Genomic DNA, 18,404 nt, shown 5'->3' with positions numbered 1-18,404 from the left:
TTGATCCATTTCTTTCACATTGTCAAATTTCTGGGCATAGAGTTTCTGGTAGTATTCAGAGATGATCTCTTGTATCTCTGTGGGATCAGTTGTTATTTCCCCTTTATCGTTTCTGATTGAGGTTACTAGAGATTTTACTTTTCTATTCCTCGTTAGTCTGGCCAATGGTTTATCTATTTTATTTATTTTTTCAGAAAACCAACTCCTTGTTTCATTAATTTTCTGAATGATTCTTTTGTTTTCAATTTCATTGATCTCTGATTTGATTTTGGATATTTCTTTTCTTCTACTGAGTTTAGGCTTAGATTGTTCTTTTTCCAATTCCATAAGATCTCTTGTGAGATTGTTGATGTGCTCTCTTTCTGTTTTTCGAATGTAGGCATCTAAAGCGATGAATTTTCCTCTCAAAACTGCTTTTGCAGTATCCCACAGGTTTTGGTAGCTTGTGTCTTCATTGTTGTTATGCTCAAGGAAGTTAATGATTTCCTGTTTTATTTCTTCCTGCACCCATCTGTTATTCAACAGAAGATTGTTTAATTTCCATGCCTTTGGGTGGGGTCAAGCATTTCTGTTAGAATTGAGTTCCACCTGTAGTGCCTTATGGTCTGAAAAGATACAAGGTAAAATTTCAATTCTTTTGATTCTGTTGATATTTGTTTTGTGTCCCAGGATATGATCAGTTTTGGAGAATGTTCCATGGGGTGATGAGAAGAATGTATATTCTTTGTCTTTGGGGTGGAGTGTTCTATATGTGTCTATCAAGCATAGTTGTTCTAGGGTCTCATTTAAATCTCTTATATCTTTAATTTCTGTTTAGAGGATCTGTCCAACTCTGTAACAGGAGTGTTAAAGTCCCCTGTTATGATGGTATTATCAGATATTATATGCTCAGACTGAGTAAGGTCTGCTTCAAGAATCTGGGAGCATTTAAATTGGGTGCATAAATATTTAGAATTGAAATGTCTTCTTGTTGTAGTTTTCCCTTGACCAATATAAAGTGACCATCTTTGTCTTTTTTGACTTTAGTTGCTTTAAATCCACATGTATCTGAAAATAAGATTGCAACTCCTCTTTTCTTCTGAATTCCATTTGCCTGAACAATTGTCTTCCAATCCTTGACTCGGAGCTTTAATTTGTCTTTTGAAGCCAGGTGTGTTTCTTGCAGACAGCAAATGGATGGCTTGTGTTTTTTAATCCAGTCAGCCAATCTATGTCTCTTCAGTGGGGAATTCAAGCCATTAACATTTATGGAGATAATTGATAAGTGTGGTAGTATTCTATTCATCTTATTTGGTGAGAGTCCATTGCTTAGTTTTATCTTTTGCATCAGTGTGGAGGTTAGGTTCTGTCCTTTAATTTCTGAGTTCTTACTTTGCTGCTGATCCATTGTGGTGGTCAGTGTGTAGAACAGGTTGAAGTATTTCCTGTAGAGCCGGTCTTGTTGTGGCGAATTTCCTCAATGTTTGTATATCCGTAAATGATTTGATTTCTCCGTCAATTTTGAAGCTTAGCTTAGCAGGGTACAGAATTCTGGGCTGGAAATTGTTCTGTTTAAGTAGATTAAAGGTAGATGACCATTGTCTTCTTGCTTGGAAAGTTTCATTAGAGAAGTCTGCGGTCACTCTGATGGATTTGCCCCTGTAGATCAACTGGCGCTTACTCCTGGCAGCTTGCAGAATCTTTTCTTTTGTCTTGACTTTGGACAGGTTCATCACAATGTGTCTTGGAGAAGCTCGGTTAGAGTTGAGGCGACCTGGGGTCCGATATCCCTCTGAAAGCAGTGTGTCAGAATCTTTGGTGATGTTTGGGAAATTTTCTTTTATAATATTCTCTAGTATGGCTTCCATTCCTCTGGGGCATTCTTCTTCCCCTTCTGAAATTCCTATAACTCGTATGTTGGAACGCTTCATAAAGTCCCATAATTCTGACAGTGAACGTTCTGCTTTCTGTCTCTTCTTTTCTGCCTCTTTTACTATCTGAGTTATCTCAAAAACTTTGTCTTCTACCTCTGAAATTCTTTCTTCTGCATGGTCTAACCTGTTGCTGATACTTTCCATTTCATCTTTAAGTTCCCTGATTGACTGGTTCATTTCCTTCAGCTCTGCTATATCCTTTTTATATTCTTCATATCGTTCATCTCTGATTTGATTCTGTTTTTGGATTTCCTTTTGGTTATTTTCCACTTTATTAGCAGTTTCCTTCATTGTTTCCATCATTTTTTTCATTGTTTTCAACATGTGTATTCTAAATTCCCTTTCTGTCATTCCTAACATTTCTGTATAGGTGGAATCCTCTGCAGTAGCTACCTCACGGTCCCTTGGCGGGGTTGTTCTGGACTGGTTCTTCATGTTGCCTGGAGTTTTCTGCTGATTCTTCCTCATGAGTGATTTCTTTTATCTGTTTCCTTGCCCTAATTTTCCTTTCACTTCCTCTTGCTCTTTAAGTTCTTGTGCCTGTGGAAATTGTGGGCGGGTTTAGACGGATTGAACACACGTGACCACTTGCCGGTTTTCCCTGTTTTAGTCCTCCTCTTGGGGTCCAGAAGTCTCTCGCTGACTCCCTGTATCCTCATAGGAGTGACGCTAGGCAGTTCCCACCAGCCAGAGATGCCTGGAGTCCTATCTCTCCAGACTCACGGTGCCCAGATGCAAGGAAGCTGTTACTCGGCTGCCATCTTGCTCCCCTCCCCATAAAATATATTTTTTAAGTTGATGTATTCTGGCCACATTGGTTTTATTTCAGAAATAATAATCTTCCTAAAAACAAATCAGATCACCTACTTATTCTTCAATGGACCTGTATTTCTTATCCCACAGTATACAGTTTGAGTGAGTACCTCCAGTACTCACTTACTCTTTCCACTAGCTTACTCTTTTAACTAGCTTCACATTGCCTTTACTTCCCAGCTACACCAAATTGAAATTTCTACAAAAATACTTTGCTTTCTTGTGACATCATGCTTATTTCCTCTAGCTGGAGCTCTTCTCTACATTACTGCTTGCTCATTCAAGACACAGCACAGGATCTGACTTAGTCTCCAAAGACTTTCTTAGCCCCAGATATATCTAGTATCTTCCTTGTTTTGTTTCCGTATAGCATGTTGAACATTGCTGTAACATTTTCATTTTACTTTCCTTTCTCCTGCACCAGGCTGGAAATATCTTGAGAGAAAAAGGGCGCATTATTGTCACATTTTCGGTACCTAACTCAGTGCTTCACATTTAGCAGGCAATACAAAATGAAAACTAAGAAATCTAAAGTTGCTTTCTTAAGTCTAAATTATTGTTATGTTTTTTATAATAGTGTAGTCTTGACTTAATGATGCCAGAGGTTGAGGGTGGTGTTTGGTTTCCAAATCAAGCTGTTAACTGATTTCTCTTTCAGGATTCTTGCTGATAAATTGCCTCCACCAAGAAGTGAGCCAAATGGGACAAAGAAACTGATAACTGCCAGCACATTACTTTCTAGTAAAATCTAATTGACAATGTAATCTTCTAATCTGGCTCTCTTTCCCTGTGGTTCCAGTCTCTCCCTAATCTCTCCAAGTTTAAAACCTTCCATTCATCTCTCAGTGATCCCTCCTATGACATTCAGAAGGAGGGGTCACTGTCTCTGGATTTACCCCACTTCATCACGCATATCTCCAAGTCAGACTCCCTCTCTTTGGGGAAGCCTCCTAGGACTTTAATGGGATCATTGGTGATGCTCTTTTATACTCAACATGCATAGAATAGTGAGAGACTGGGTTTGAAACAGGAACTATGAAACTCCAAGTCTCTTGGTCTATGAGGTCGAGGTGCCTCTATGATAGTGACTCACACATGTATTTTCTTAACCATTGCCCTTTTGGATCAAATCATTCTATTCCTATTTCCAATCTATTCAAAATCACTATTGATGAAGACAATAAATCTATCAAATTTGACCCTTGATAAATACTTCATGCTTCTTTTGCTGTAACTGCACATGTAGTTGCGTAGAATAGGTTAGAAATTTTTCTTTCTCTACCTGGGAGAGAACTAAAGTCATTAGGATAAAGTCTCACTGTTATATAAATAGGGCCCTAAAATCAATTATTCTGATAAGATCCCAATTAAACTAGACTGCTTAGTTCAATCTTGTTCCAGACATCATAAGAGGTGGTAGTAGCCAAATTTTCTATACAACAGCATTAATTTAAAAATATTTATTAAATTAATGATACTATTAGATTACAGAGTTATTGTAAATCAGTATTTCCCTTTTCTTTGACTTAACTTCGTTAAAAAAAAGAAAATTCTCCTATCTTAAGCCTAATTTCCATTGATACAAAAACTTTTTACTTTTTTATTTTTGAGACAGCCTTACTGAGTAACTCTGTAGAATTCTGTGGTGTCATAGCTCACAGCAACCTCAGACTCTTAGGCTCAAGCAATCCTGTTGACTCAGCCACCTGAACAACTGGGACTACAGGCCCCCTGCCACAATGCCCGGCTATTTTTAGAGATGAGGTCTCACTCTTATCAAGCTGATCTCTAACTTGTGAGCTCAGGCGAACCACCTACCTTGGCCTCCCAGATATACTAAAACTTTTCAGTGATAGACAGACCTGATTCGTTAAACACATTTTGAGTACTCACTTTATCCTAAGAATTTCAATAAACACTTTTATATACATACCTTGTTCAAGTCTCACGATATCATTTTGGATAAGTAATTATGACTTCATTTTATAGAAGTGAAAACAGATCACTAAACACACAGCCAATATTGTATTAAATAGAGTTAAATTGAAACCATTTCCTCTCAGATCAGGAACCAGACAAGGCTGCCCACTGTCTCCACTGCTCTTTAACATTGTAATAGAAGTTTTAGCCATCGCAATTAGGGAAGAAAAGGCAGATGATATGATTGTATATCTGGAAAATGCCAGGGATTCTACTACAAAACTCTTAGAAGTGATCAGGAATACAGAAGCATCTCAGGTTACAAAATCAACATTCATAAATCGGTAGCCTTTAAATATACCAACAATAGTCAAGCTGAAAAAACAGTTAAGGAGTCCTGAGTGCCAAAGAAGGTGAAATATTTGGGAGTTTATCTAACAAAGGACGTGAAAGATCTCTATAAAGAGAACTATGAAACTCTAAGAAAAGAAATAGCTGAAAATGTTAACAAATGGAAAAACATACCATGCTCATGGCTGGGAAGAATCAACATTGTTAAAATGTCCATACTACCCAAAGCAATATATAATTTTAATGCAATCCCTATTAAAGCTCCACTGTCATACTTTAAAGATCTCGAAAAAATAATACTTCATTTCATATGGAATGAAAAAACCTTGAATAGCCAAGACAATATTCAGAAATAAAAACAAAGCAGGAGGAATCATGCTACCAGACCTCAGACTATACTATAAATCGATAGTGATCAAAACAGCATGGTATTGGCACAAAAACAGAGAAGTAGATGTCTGGAACAGAATAGAGAACCAAGAGATGAATCCAGCTACTTACCATTATTTGATCTTTGACAAGCCAATTAAAAACATTCAGTGGGGAAAATATTCCCTATTTAACAAATGGTGCTGGGTGAACTGGTTGGCAACCTGTAGAAGACTGAAACTGGACCCACACCTTTCACCATTAACTAAGATAGACTCTCACTGGATTAAAGATTTAAACAAGACATGAAACTATAAAAATACTAGAAGAGAGTGCAGGGAAAACCCTTGAAGAAATTGGTCTGGGCGAGTATTTTATGAGGAGGACCCCCGGGCAATTGAAGCAGCTTCAAAAATACATTACTGGGACCTGATCAAACTAAAAAGCTTCTGTACAGCCAAGAACACAGTAAGTAAAGCAAGCAAACAGCCCTCGGAATGGGAGAAGATATTTGCAGATTATGTCTCCGACAAAAGTTTTATAACCAGAATCCCCAGAGAACTCAAACATATAAGGAAGAAAAGAACAAGTGATCCCATCACAGGCTGGGCAAGGGACTTGAAGAGAAACTTCTCTGAAAAAAACAGGCACACAGCCCACAGACATGAAAAAATGCTCATCATCTTTAATCACCAGAGAAATGCAAATCAAAACTACTTTGAGTTATCATCTAACTCCAGTAAGATTAACCCATATCATAAAACCCCAAGACCAAAGATGTTGGTGTGGATGTGGAGAAAAGGGAACACTTTTGCACTGCTGGTGGGAATGCAAATTAATACATTCCTTTTGGAAAGATATTTGGAGAACACTTAGAGATCTAAAAATAGATCTGCCATTCAATCCTATAATTCCTCCACTAGGTATATACCCAGAAGACCAAAAATGACATCATAACAAAGATATTTGTGCCAGAATGTTTATTGCAGCCCAATTCATAATTGCTAAGTCATGGAAAGAAGCCCAAGTGCCCATCGATCCATGAATGGATTAATAAACTGTGGTATATGTATACCATGGAATATTATGCAGCCTTAAAGAAAGATGGAGACTTTACCACTTTCATGTTTGCATGGATGGAGCTGGAACATATTCTTCTTAGTAAAGTATCTCAAGAATGGAAGAAAAAGTACCCTACTACGAAACTAATTTATGGCTTTCACATGAAAGCTATAACCCAGTTATAACCTAAGAATAGGGGGAAGTGGGAGAGAGAGGGGAGGGTGGGGGTAGGTGGGCGGAGGGAGGGTGATTGGTGGGATTACATCTGCCATGCATCTTACAAGGGTATATGTGAAACTTAGTAAATGTAGAATATAAATGTCTTAACACAATAACTAAGAAAATGCCAGGAAGGCTATGTTAACCAGTGTGATGAAAATGTGTCAAACAGTCTTTAAAACCAGTGTATGGTGCCCCGTGATTGCATTAATGTACACAGCTATGATTTAATAATGAAAAACAAAAAAGAGGCTCCTAATGGGAAAAAAAAAAAAAGAAAGAAAAGAAACCTAAGGAGTTTATCCTTTACTCTTGTAGGAATAGCAGGACGAAGTTGCTAAGTCTCTGCAGGGTGCATTGCATAGACAGAAATTTTCTTCAAATTATTCAGTAAATAGTGGTGGGAGAAGGAAATCATATAGTATACAGTCAACTATACTGTACCCTGAAGTTAAATATTTTTTATCTTTTTTACCTGTTTTTTATACATATATATATTCATTGTCTTAATTTTAACTTTCATGGACATGTTAATAAAAGAATATCATTAAAACAATGCAGCAAAGGTAGTTGGGATTTTGGAGGAATTTGCCTCTGGGCAAAATCCCAGGGAGCTATGGGAAATTTCCTTTCTCATTTAATTTAAATTTAAAAACATGCTCTATGGGAAAACTTGCTTAGATAACATCTCATTAACTGGGGCATCCAAGAGGACTAAATTATGACTCCCTAATACAGATATAAATGCGGATTGATTCAATTGCCAGTTTGAAAATTCACAGTGCTATTATTTCTTCTGTCGACTTTAACCGGGGTTAGATCAAGATTGTATTTCCAAAAAAGATATGTATAATGGCTATGGAGCTCATATTTTTAATTCTATTAAAAAACATTTTATAAGCTTTTTCTGTGTACTAGGAATCTGGCTGTGTTCTGTTGATAGAATACATTACTTTCCCTTTTATAATTTTAATTTATAGCAATGACTGCAACTGTTGTTTTCTGCCATTTAGATGGTATTTTCCTCCATCTTCTACTTTCCAACCATATAATATTCAAGTAATATTTGTAGAGCACATACTAAATACCAAACATTATGTCCAAGACATTTATCTTCTCACGTGATCATTACGTGATCATTTCTCACGTAAATCATAATGATACTCATTTTAAAAACGGGGTAATTGAGATTCAGAAAGCTTAAAACCATGGAGCCATATAGCTAGAAAGGGGAGGAAAGTGTTCCCTCTCCCCGGAAGTCTTCCATTTATCCCATATACTAAGCTCCCTAACATTCCTCCTTAATTTTGACCCTCTATCATAGGTATCATCTCTTCACACTTTAAATTGGCTCTTTTCTTTTTCTTTCTTTCTTTCTCCTCCTTTGCTCCCTCTTTCCTTCCATTCTTCCTTTCTTCCTTGACTTCTCATATCTCATTCCTGTGACACTCTGAGGCAAAATTAAATCCATCACATTGATCCATGCCAATTTGCTCTATTTTCTGTTTTTCTAAAGCACGTGACAAGTTGGGCAATTTTCATTAAGAAAATTGTTTTATTTTTCATATATATGTATTTATATATATAAACATGTCTGCTAAAGTGTGAAAATAAACATGTATATATGTGTGTATATATATGTATGAAGTATAAACATTTCATGTGGAAACGATAAACGCTTTTGTATTTTATGTGATCTTTCTGTCACTCGCTTGCTGCTGCCTTAATCTAAGTCTTAAGAACATAAAACTAGATAGTTGAAATCCTACTATGGATTCTAATTGCTCTCTGTAATCCCTAGTGTTTCTCACTTCCAAACCAGGCTTTTTGAGGCTAGTGGATTAGGTTTTCTGAACTACAGTTCTGCTCCTATACCTTTCCAGTTCACATACTTTAACAGCTCCAAATTAGTTATTGAAAAAATTGCTAAATTAGTTTCTTGCCTTTTAATAATGTATCAGGTCAGCTCTAAGTTTCCTTCTAAGGCTTATTTTGTACCACTTTTTCTTAATATACTCTACACACCAAACAAACAGAAATAGCTGATCCCTCCATAAGTGCAAAATGAACACGAAGCATGTTGATGTCCTTCATGTTTAGCAATTTCCTTAACACTTTACCCCTTGATAAGTTTCTCACATCTTAATCATACGCACCAAGCTAAACAAACAGGTTTTCTATCTATGCTTCCTATTTAGAAAAGACCTTTGCCACCTCCAAATTTCCCAAAGCTGTGTCTGCACCACTTTTATAAAATTTTGTAACCTTGGTGGGGCCTTGGTGTGTGTCACACTTTATGGGGGCAAGACATGATTGCAAGAGGGACTTTACCTAACAATTGCAATCAGTGTAACCTGGCTTATTGTACCCTCAATGAATCCCCAACAATAAAAAAAAAAAAAAAAAAGAAAAAAAAATTTTGTAACCTTCTGTCCTATGCTTTTGATATCTTATTTCCATATTAGAGAAAAACTTTCATGTCTGACTTTTTTTTTCTCCAAAGAATCTAGCAAAGCCCCATGTTTGTGTTAGTTAAAATAACCAGGCAAATTGTAGTTACAACAGGATATTTGCCTCATTGATATCACTTTTTAAACGTTAAAAGTATGAAATCCTTGATTAATGAATCTATAACTTTTCAAATATGCATGCTTCCTGTAACCAAAACTGTGCCATTTATTACATTTCATTATGATTGTTTTAATTTGTCTGGCCTAATTATCAATACTATGAATTCTTCCAAAGCAGAAACCATACTTTATTTAGTTTTATATTTCCAAATTTAAAATAGTTCCTATTTGCTGCGTAAATGAACATTTAGATTAAAAAAAATTAATAACAAAATTATTAAAAATACTTTGATCAAATCTAACTAGATATTCAGAAGTTGTCAGAGGAAAATAATATTAAAATTATTAATTAAAATCTTAGAGCATAAACTTCAAAATGCTTAGCTTTATAGATGTCCTCAATTATTAGTCTGAAAAGAGCCAAAAGGATATCACTGACAATGTTAACCTTTCCAGGCAAATACTCATCCTAAAAATAAAATAGAGAATTGATTTGGTAAAAAATCATTCTTTTTTACAGAATACTGTAGGATGTTTTTCCAGTAAAACAACCCCAGTTATTATTACCAAAATATTCCAACAATCATATGCAAAACCCTAAACAGCCAGGAATACAGAATGTATAGGGAACAAATGACTTGAATTATAACAGGAAGTCAGAAACTTTAATGAGAAAAGAAAATGTATAAACACATGTAAGTAAGAACTTGGAAAATCTTAATGATACAATGTACACAGGGTGCCAAAAAATGTATAAAAATGGAAAAAAGTTATTAAATTAAATTTGTAATACTCAAGTCACATTTGACTTCTGCAATTACAAGAGGTGTTCAGTGTAACTTGTATGTGTTATTGGTAAATATTGAGTGTTACAACTTCAATACAGGTTTCCCTTTCTTAACCATGTGTATATTTTTGTGGCCCTCTCTGTACATAACCTATATGTCATTTACCAATAAGGGCAAAAAGAAAGGAAAGTAGAAATTTGGGGGAATACCAAAAGCTATACAGAATAAAAATTAAAATGTGGTCCAGGTTTGGATACTTGATAAAATATGGGAAATATAATTTATTCACTTTGATGCTTGATTCTCCTTCAGCTGACAAGGCTCAAGTATTACATAGATCATGCAGGTGGTATACTGCACTTGGAGTTTCACACTCTTCAGCAGACAATAAATTCTTTCTTTAAAGAGGTCCTAAACAGTCCTCCATATTTGTCAAATTTCTAAGTCAAAAGGAAGGAAGCCCTCCAGTCACACAAAGGGCAAAATAAAAAAGCAAAGAGAATTTTGGAATTAGGCAAATCTGAGTACAAATACTTCTAACATATACTTGTTCTTACATTGGGTATTTTGCTTAATGTCTCTTAGTATCATTTTTCAGATCTATGTATACTATAAAAATAATAATTTATCTAATGGCTATTTATTGAATAAATGAGTAAAGCTAATATGAAGATTAAGTGAGATAACACTTGGGAAGAGCCTAATAGACGTTTAACACATAATGGATGTTAATGGATATATTAAAGTAACAAATTGCCCTAATTTGGGATTTTCAAAAGTTAAAAGGCTCTAATCACTAGTTTTGATGGAATAACTTAAATAATTATTTTTTCATGCACAATAATGTGTGACACAAACATTATCCTGTCTACTTGAAATGACTTGATTTTTCCCTCTTTTTTTTTACTATTTAAGGTCCATTGTCCATTCTGATGTGATAAATAACTAGTATAAGTAGGTTATGAGGGAATGTCCTGACATCTTAATTTAAGTATATTCTTTGGCTGCCATCAGTATCTTAATGTCATTAAGATTTTTAACATCAAGAAAATCATTTGCAATACTCTCTGGAAAATATTTCTCGGTTATGTAATTCTAATGAAATTCTACTCAAACCAGCTGGATTCTAGGCCAATTTGCCACTTATGCACTTCTGCATACATGGAAGATTCTCCTTCCTCATTGATTTGTTGATATACAATTATTTTGGTTCACTATTATAATTTTCATTGCATCTATAATTGATCTTTTATTTAAAGCCATTAAATGTATTATCACAATTATTCTTTACTCCTTGCACCTAGCGTTATTATAATTATCATCGTATGCTATTACTAATACCTAATGCTAATGGTAATAATAAATTTATAATAGTTCATTCCATATCACCTTAGTTTGGGACATATTGCTGTTTACAACTTTGTTACTATATTAATTTTTCTATATAAACATGTTGTTCTTTTCTTTTTACAAAGATATTTATTTGGAAGTTTTCAAAATCTCATCTTTAAATGAGATGTTTATTGCCAAAACAGTATTTTTTAATTGACTACGACACCAACAATGGATACATGTATATATTTCCCTGAGGTGCTGTGAACACTGTTTTTCTGAGACATGGAGAGTTAAGCAGATTTAAATACAATGTTTTTAGCACAGCAGACAAGCAGAAAATATAGTAATCTAGTAGGTCCACCTGCAACTTTTACCAATGAGTTTCAAATTCCAATAATGCTTCCTAAAGATATGCAAAATCTTAGCACAAATTAGAATTTTAGAATTGGTTTTCTCTTAATTTTCTGGATAAATCAATTTTCAGAAACACTTTTACATGGATTCAGTTTATAGTAAAAGTTAAGTGATCAGCTCATGACCAGACTGAATCTCAGGTTTCCTATTTACTAGATGTGTGATAGGTACGCAGGTTCCTTAAACTTTCTGTGCTTCAGTTTCCTCTCTGTAAAATGGGTATTACAATAGTATCTACTTAAGGGTATTGTGACATTTCAAAAAAGTATTATGACATTTAAAAGAGTTATGTAAAGAAAGTAGTTAAAAGCATTAAATATACAATAAACTGTCAGTAAATACTAGCTATATTTTAAAGTTAGTACCTAGCAGTTAGATGCATATGGGTTGTATGTTTTACAGATGTTTTATACTATTTAGATCAAGGAACATAAACATGACATGTATTTCATTGCATGTGCCAATGTCAATTGATTGGTAATGGCTGCCTGGAACACTGTTCCAAAAAGGATTACATGTTCCCACCTATTACTAGGGAGAAAAAGAGATATGCACAATTAGTATTATCTACCATAGGTGCAGAAAAACAGATCTGGAAGTGTGCATCTCAGATATTTGATACAGTTGCTATAGACCAAATGTAAATAATCAAATATTTATACCTAAATTATTTTTCGGCTCTGTGTAAAATAGAATGAAAATTATTTTATTAGCTCTGTATAGACATAAACTAATAAAAATTTAGCATCTACCAACTATTATAGGGAATTGTGAGTCAGGTATTAAATTTACCATGAAGAGGCCTGTCTTAATATATCACTTTGATTATATAGGTTTTTTTTTTTCATGGGAGAGCGTACTTTCAACTATTTGTATTCAACTACAGAAAAATAAAAAAAGGATATCATTCTAGTTCTAAAAAATTTAAGCTCATTGAACTAATACATAGATGGCTGTTTAACAGTAAATCTTTACTTCCTACATGGTAGAGAAGTATGTTATTAGAGAATGAAAAATCAGCTCGCTAAAGTTCTTCCATCTGTTTCTTTGATTAGTCAAAGGGGAGCTCACATGGAGGAACCAAGTCTCATTCATCTTTGTGTTCCCCATACATGTATAAAGACAATGTTCAGTAAAATTTTATTGAACAAATGAATGTCTTCTATGCCTCAGGGACTGTGATCATAGGATTCAAGATGAATGAGATAATGCTCAGTGATGGGTGATTCATTCATTACCAGACACAACGGCACTCCCAGTGGCCATCACGGCTGCTGAGATGATTCCAGGCTCCACATACAGAATACACAGAAGACTAATAATGGCTTGATCATGCCTTGGCCCCTCGGCAAGAATTAGCCCTGGCCTCTGTGACCTGAGGCAGGGTTTTTAAGAAAATTTCCTTTTGTCCCCATCAGTGAGCCTCTTAAAACATTCTTGCGAAGATTTTCAAATTACTCACAATTCTCCAAAGCCAATGGGTAATCTCCTTTTATTTTGTACTTTATGAGAGTAAAGTGAAGTCTGAAGTCAGAAGTCCTGGACAGTAATCATCGCTTCCTGCTGTTGGAAATATTTTTCTTTCTGAGCTTCCTTCATGCTGTACCATCATAATGCTTCTGCTCTCTCCCTGTGCTTCTTCTCAGTCTATTCTGTTCATCTTTCAACATGTTGCTCTTCCCTATAGGTATATTATTGCCTCTTCTCTCTTTCCCGTATACATAATCTTATTTTAAAAACCATTGGTTCATATAAATTCACAATCTTCTCTATCACTTACAATTGGTGTTTTCTTAAGTAGCATTTAATTCTTAAACTCCAGATTTAAATGTTGAAATTCCCTCAGGATTTTTTTTTTTTTTTTTTTTTGGCAGTTTTTGGCCAGGGCTGGGCTTGAACCTGCCACCTTTGGCATATGGGGCCAGCGCCCTACTCCTTTGAGCCACAGGCGCCACCCCTACCCTCAGGACATTTTTTTCCTAGATTATTTCCAGGCCCTTCAACTTCAGCCATATATATATATTCCATCCCTTGCAAGAAGTCTGCTTGTCTATCTTTATTTCTTCTATAAATGAATTATCACACATTTTTTTAAGTTATGAAGTCGAGGAATCTATGAGAAAGCTGAAAAAGCTCTGCCTTGTTTAGTCAATATATATGGTATTTGTATTACTTCAAAAGAGCATCTTTTGAGTCTAACTCTTCCAATATAATACCCATCCTTTCCATTTCTATTATTATTGTCCCAGATGAAGCATTCTTTGTTATCCACATTATTGTAATAGTGTCCTTATTTATTGCCCTGTTTCTAACATCCTCTGTCTATACTAATACCAGAGTTATACTTCTTAAAAAATGAGATGTCCATTAGCTTTACTTAAAAATGTCTTTATTCCTCTAATTCATACAGAAAATAACCCACTGCCCTTTGTTTACTTGGCATTTTCTGACCTTATTTTCTGCAATAGTTCAAATATATAAATGATTTTGAGCAGAAATAGGTTAAACACTTAGAAGTAAAGAAAAAAAGATTATCATAATTAAGAAAAATAAACGTAGGAACAAGGGGCACATCTAAAATGGAAAAATACAAAAAAGTTGAAAGTATAAGAATGAAAAAAAATACCAAAGCCAAAAACAAAGTAAGACTTTTTTTTTTTTTTTTTGAGACAGTCTTACTATGTTGCCCTCAGTAGAATGCCATGGCGTTATAGGTCACAGCAACTTCCACCTCTTGGGCTTAAGCAATTCTCTTGCCTCAGCCTCCTTAATGCAAGAAAATAGCAATGCCCAGCTATTTTCTTGTTGCAGTTGTCATTGTTGTTTAGCAGGCCCAGGACAGGCTCAAACCCACCAACTTCAATACATGTGGCCAGCACTGTAACCAGCACCATAACCACTGTGCTCCAGGTGCTGAGCCACAACAAAGTAAGACTTATAAAAAGCCAAGAGAAAATAGAAACAAAATCAAAGAAATCAGCTAGGTATGTTGTCATAGCTCAATAAATAACTATTTTTATGAAGAAAAGTATTCCAGTTTACATAGTTAGTGATGGGAAGAACTTTAACCCAGAAGGCTAGAGCCCATATGCCCTTAAGTACTAAAACGAACTGCACAGACACAGATTAAACATTATAAACAAAAAGGAATTAAAATGGAAAATATTCACAGATTCGAATATAGCAAATATGAAACATCTATATATCAAAAGGTACCCTTATAAAAGTTAAGAGAAAAACTAGACTTACTCAGTAGCTTTTTAATATGATCTGATTTCTAGATACACCAGTTTTCAGGTATTATAAACTCAGAACAACATGCTAGGTGACTCCATAGATACAATCTGAAAAATACAAAGCTACTAGCTTTTGAAATTTATCTCTGCTTTCCCCCATGAGCCCTTCCATGCGAGGGCTGCTCTCCACCAGTTTCTTTGGCAGACCTTGTCCTGAGAGATAGTGTGCTCCTTTGTCTGTGGACTTTGGTACCAACTATCCTATTATTGAAGCTTTAATGACAGTTCCTTAGACTGAAAATCAGTCTAAGATGCTTCCACTCAACTTATCTCATAGAAGGAAAGAGCCTCCAGCTTTCCCTGACTTCTTCCTGTTTCCTTTCACACAGTTATTCCCCCAATAAAAATCTGATTGGCTTCTGCTTTTTGGAGGATTGGACTAACACACCCTACTTTCAAGGCACTGTGTGACTTAGCCTCTCCCTACTTCTCCATCTTTACTGAAGTCCACTACACCCCCACCATCTGGGTGGAATTCCCTACATTCTTTCTATACTTTTATAGCCCTGATAATCTTCCTTCATAAAACTTATCACATTTTTTAAAACTTTAACATTAGTTTATGTTGGTGTTTAATTATATAATCATCAGTATGACTAATTCATTTCTCTCTACCTTTCAATAAACTCTAAATTTCATGAGGCCACAGTGCAATAAATGTTAATTAAGTGAATAGTTTATCTCTTCACGTTAGGAAGAGACATTTGCACCAGTGATGGATAAAGTGGGCAACTGCTAGCTGGACAATCATCTGACCCAATACTGAGGTGAACATGGGGTGACAGAAATGGCAAATCATTATTATATTCATAAATATTTTAAAAGTATAGGGCGGTGCCTGTGGCTGAAAGGAGTAGGGTGCTGGCCCCATAGGCTGGAGGTGGCAGGTTCAAACCCAGCCCCAGCCAAAACCTGCGATAAATAAATAAATATTAAAAAATAAAAAGAATAAAACACATATAATAAGAAACAAGTTATGGCCAGGTAAGGTATGAAATGTCTCCCTAAAATATAATGCAAATATTAATCAAGCCCAGAAAAATACATTTTTGCATTATCAGACAGAAATAAGTAAGTTCTGTCTGGTATGACATTGTGAGGAAGAATGGCCATTGAGCACTTGACTACGAGGTCAGCTGGCTTATGTATTCTCTACAACTGTTCTTTACGGAGTTATTTTAAAAATTATTTTTTCTTCAAATGACAAGTATCATACATCAAATTAAATAATAATAATGATGATGACAATCAACACACCATGTATGGTGCACATTGTGTTTAATTCAGTCAAAATGTAATGGATGCTTATTCAGCCTTCTTCCCCAAAGCATGTACTTCTTTCATCTTTACCCAGGAGGGAAGCTGCATCTCTTCCTAAGCTCGTGGGCATCATTGGACACTGTGTCATATATATGGTTGTTGAATGTCCACACAGCTTATGTCGAATGGGCACAGGACAATGTCTCAGCAAAATCAAGAATACAATTCTTGTAGGGAGTTAGCTAGGTCAGTAGATAACAAGTCTGTATCAAAAAATAGACCACACAGTCAGCATTGTAGACCCTAAGAACAGGTATGGCAAAGGATAAGTTCTGTGGTGTGACTGACCCAGCTTCCATGCAGCTACTGAGCACCCAAAGAAAGCTCCGCATAGAAGCTTTTTACACTGCCTTTGGCTACTTCAGTTTCAGAAGAAGGTCGTGGAATGTTTTTCTGCACACTATGTATGGTCCATCTGCTTGTGTGTTTGCAGTCATTTCCGTCTCAGATCTTGCCACATTCTTAACATTTTGTCAATTTTTGCTATTATTAGGATCCCCCAAGCCACTTTCTCTCTTATCTTATGCCTCCCAACTCTAGCTTAGGGAAATATAATTTAAGCCTGGGAAAGTATTTATCAAAAGCTCTTGGCATAATCATTTTAATGGATTTAAGCTCTTAGAACTTTCCTTTAGAAATGATCAACTTTGGGTGCTGATGGTATTCTCAGATCAATTGAACTGCTCTGATTTTCATATTCAAAGACTAGATAGTTTTAAGGCATCAAAAATGGCCATAGGTTCTTTATTCCTCATTATCTTGGGAACTTTTAAGACAATTTTTCATAAACTTTTTGCTTTTGTTTTGCTAACCAGAGTTTCAAACTACCCTATTTCTCATTGTCACACCACATTTTTCTGACACTGTAAATGCATGTGATCAACAGCAGAACTATGAACTAGCCATTTGTCAAGTTAATAGTGCCTTTGCCTTGAAAAGAAATGGAAATATTTCTTGTTCATTCTCTGTCCCCTTCACAGACCCCTTGAACTGTCCTAATTCCCTTTTTCTTGCCATTATTTCTTTGGGCAAGTGATCCAATATGCTGAATCATTCCTTTGGATTTTACCTTTTACTACTTTTACTTTTGCAGGGAAAATTGGAACATGGTTCATTAATAACACATTTCTCTTACATTTTGACCTTTGCTTCTCCTGACCTCTCATTTCTATTTTAAAGCTGTTTTTGATTCTAGACTTTCCTAAGCTTACACATTGGTTGTATGCACCTTTCTATAAATGATAAACACATATATAGTACAGATTAAAAGACTACAATGTACATTATGAAACTCATTAATTTTTTGTGGCCCAGAATATACTCTCTTTTGCTTTTCATAATGAACATTACCAGATGCAACCTGTATAAATTATAAACAAATTATAAACAAAGTGTGTAGTAGAATAATGATTAAAATACTTAAGAACAAACCTTACAGCAAATTACAATAATTCAATTCACAGAGTCCTAATTACAAACTGCCTTTTCAGGGGAGTCTAGGAAAGGAGAGAGAGATACTCCAAGGGACCAGAAGCCATGTCGAGATGGATAGCCAGGGTTCAAAAGCTAAGCCAATGTGTATCTGTCCTCTGCTCTTCTGAAGAGTATATCCCAGAAGCCTAACTGAATGCAAGGCAAGAGTTCAGGACCTTGGTGAACAGAGGAGCCAGGCAAGAAGTTCAAACATGGGGCAAAGGAAAATTTTAATTATAAAGGAAGTTGTACTGGCCGGTGCGCTCTACTTTGAGTCCTAGCATGTGGACAGTTTAGACATATAAAAAGCACGGGCTTTGTTTGAAACTAAAAGGATTGTAAGTATTATCCCTTGCCTCCATACACAAAGTACAGCTATAAATAATTACTACACTTTGTTGCCTTGGATGGAATTGTTTTAGTTAGGGGTAACTGAATGGAAATGCATGTGCACACACACATATACTCAGACATCTACACTTCAGAATTAACTGCATTAGATAATATTGTGTTCACAGCATAGTTACATGATTTTCTTTTTACCTTTTTGGCCCCTCATCC

Source organism: Nycticebus coucang, chromosome 2 (assembly GCF_027406575.1).
Source record: "Nycticebus coucang isolate mNycCou1 chromosome 2, mNycCou1.pri, whole genome shotgun sequence".
NCBI classification, from domain to species: Eukaryota; Metazoa; Chordata; class Mammalia; order Primates; family Lorisidae; genus Nycticebus; species Nycticebus coucang.
The sequence above is the reverse complement of the archived record's forward strand: the minus strand, read 5'-3'. Positions refer to the sequence as shown.